Source organism: Gekko japonicus, unplaced genomic scaffold (genome assembly GCF_001447785.1).
Source record: "Gekko japonicus isolate JY-2015 unplaced genomic scaffold, Gekko_japonicus_V1.1 scaffold363, whole genome shotgun sequence".
Taxonomy (NCBI): domain Eukaryota; kingdom Metazoa; phylum Chordata; class Lepidosauria; order Squamata; family Gekkonidae; genus Gekko; species Gekko japonicus.
The window spans coordinates 455,398-458,778 of NW_015177016.1; positions in this window are offsets into that span (position 1 = coordinate 455,398).

Sequence of the window (3,381 nt, forward strand, 5' to 3'; positions counted from 1 at the left end):
GACCTTGCAAGCGTGTGATATGAGTGCAATTGTGCGATAGTTTGAACATTCCTTGGCATTGCCCTTCTTTGGGATTGGAATGTATACTGACCTTTTCCAATCATGTGGCCACTGTTGCGTTTTCCAAATTTGCTGGCAAATTGAGCGCAGCACTTTAACAGCATCATCTTTTAAGACTTTGAATAGCTCAGCTGGAATACCATCACCTCCACTAGCTTTGTTGTTAGTAATGCTTTCTAAGGCCCATTTAACTTCACATTCCAGGATGTCTGGCTCGAGGTCAGTGATTATACCGTCGTGGTTGTCAAGGACATTGAGTTCTTTTTTGTATAGTTCTTCTGTGTATTCTTGCCATCTTTTCCTAATCTTTTCTGCTTCTGTTAGGTCCCTACTGTTTTTGTCCTTTATCATGACCAGCTTTGCAATGAACGCTCCCTTGATTTCTCCAATTTTCTTGAAGAGATCTCTAGTTCTTTGCACTCTCTGGTTAACTATAAAGGCCACACCATTTTTTCTATGAGATTCCTAGCCACAGTAGTAGATATAATGGTCTTCTGAGTTAAATTCGCCCATTCCTGTCCACTTTAGTTCACTGATTCCTAGGGGTCGTTTCGTAGAAAAAGAGCTAGGGGAACTCATTAGCATAAATCATTAGCATATGCCACACCCCCTGACATCAGGGGCCTGGTGGTGGACCTGCAAGGCCGGCGGGAGTGCGAGGAAGCCCCGCCAAGGCCCTCCCTGGCTCCATGCAGGCAGGGGTGGGAAGAGGCGGGGGGGAAGCAACTTACCCTTCCTCTTCTCCTGCCTCCTCCTGGCTGAATAAGGGCCGGAAGCGGGGTGGCTGGAAGCAGGGGGCGGGGCTTTGTCATGTGCCCCTGCGTTCCCCCGCAATCCCCCCCGAAATGACCTCTGCTGATTCCTAAGATATCGATGTTCTGTCTTGCCATTTCATCTTCATCATCAGACAAATCCACAACTGAGCATCCTTTCGGCTTTGGCCCAGCCGCTTCACTCTTTCTGGGGTTACTTGTACTTGCCCTCTGGAAGTACACCTTCCGACCTGAGGGGCTCATCTTCTGGCGTCATATCTTTTAGTCTTTTGATACTGTCCATGGGGTTTTCTTGGCAAAGATACTGGAGTGGGTTGCCATTTCCTCTCCGGTGGATCACACTTGGTCTGAGTTCTCTGCTGTGGCCTCTCTGTCCTGGGTGGCCCTCCACGGCATAGCCCACAGCCTCATCGAACCATGCAAGCCCCCTCGCCACGTCAAGGCAGTGATCCGGGTTTTTTCTCTTTAATATTGGGTATATTTGAAATTTTGCTTGTAGAAAACCAACTGTGCAGTCCTAAGCTGAGTGTGACGCTCTTTTAAATTCACTGAAGTTAATAGATTTAGCAGAGTGTAGTTCTGCTTAGGATTGTACTGAAAGGCAGGTATATTTTTAAAATTTTATAAATATAATGACAAGGTCTTTTCCATGTCTTCAAAATTTTTGGAAATGTTTATTTCTAATTCAGGACACATAAAATATCCTTTTATCTTTTTCTCACTCCACCCTTGAATAATAAATTGAGCAAGAAGTGCTCTTTGAATCAATATCAGTACCACTTGGTCCCCATGTATGTGTTTCCTAGAACAGTGGTTCCTAACCTATTTGGTATGGTGACCCACAAGTCCAAATTTCCTCGGTATGGTCACCCATCCAGGGCTGGCCCAAGGTTTTTTTGGCACCCTAGGCAAACTATGACACCCCTCTATTTCATTATTCCATTTTCTACAGTGGCTTGTTGAGAAACCAACAAACATCACACAAAGAGTGCAGCTGCCCTCACTATGAACCCCAAGCAAGTGGCATTCTGACATACACAGCCTTTGCATATGAAAGTTACATTCCAGCCTTTGATCACCCTCTCTCCATTACTCCCTCTACTTCCCCTTAAGATTCTCACTCACTCTAGTTAACATAGGGACACATTTTACTTGATCAACATGTATATGCAATGAATAAAAAATGGAAGGTACTGTTTCCAGGGTCAGATCTGGGTTTCCAAGATACGAAAGAGAGCAATGGAAAGGGGAGGTGTGGCCATTAGGGAGGGCTGGCCTACAACCCAGTTGCAGAGCCTTCATGACCCACTTTTGGATCCCAACCCGTAGGTTGGGAAACACTGTCCTAGAAGACATAGTTGTCGCTGCATCTGTGGGTGTTGCCATGCTACTTCAAGTAAGGATTATGTCAGTGGTGTGAAACTCATTTGTTATGAGGACCGGATCTGACATAAATGAGACCTTGTTGGGCCGGGCCATGTGTGTCATAAAATGTAATGCCAGGTAGCGGAGATATAAACTTTATGAAGGACACAAACACAGAGGTTTTTTTAAAATAAAAATAAAAACATGCTTAAGACATCAGCACTCTTGCAATATTTTTATTTAACAGTATCTGAATTATTGCATCAAAATGTCTGTGCTGTTGCAATCTTGAGTATGCTGTTCAAGTGTGTATCTGTAAGCTGCAAACCTACTTTTGATTTATTGACATTCACCACAGAAATCTCATGCTCAGAGTTCTGAGTCTAGGACCCAGGTTAAAACATGAAATGGCTGAGTGATTAAGAGAGCCTGGAGAAGCAAGCTATGATGCAGCAGCAACAGAACTGGAAGCAGGAGATGGCCAGTTCCACTGTGGCCCTGATAGAAGCCCTCTGGGGGCCTGATCCGGCCCCCAGGCCACATGTTTGACACCCCTGGATTATGTAGTTTCATGTTGCAAGTGACACATAGGCATTGATAAGATACCTAACCATGCAATCTGTCCTGGTCATATGAGTAACAGATGCAGATGTTTATTGCAATGACCAGATACAAACTAGAAAGTCCACTGCTCAGATAAAATGTCAGTGGATCCACAGAACTAGTTTCCAGAGCCTACCTGGGCAAATATAACTGTTGCTTTGAGTGGATTACTTGTACAAGTATATCCAGAGGTCGATTTGGGGGGGATCGTGGGGGATCGCTGTCCACCCGGGTGAGGTGCGGGGGCGGGGCACATGATGAAGCCCTGCCCCCTGCCATGTGATGACGCGCGCAGGCCCGGCCCCGCCATTTTCGTAAATAAAGCGCGGCTCCGCCACGGGAGGGGGCGGAGGCGGCTCCGATTTGCGCCGGAGCGAGCAGGCGGGCGGGAGGAGTGGCGGGGCCCTGCTAGGGAATCCGAGACGTGCGACGCTCGCAGAGCCAACCAGCAGCACCTCGGCTGTTGCCACCGACAGCCTCCCCGCCGGGCCCCCTCTCCCCCACCATTTGCAGTCAGCAGGAGGGAGGGTGGCAGCTCCAGTGCTAGTCGAGCTCTTCTCCGAAGGAAGGGTCCCCCCCC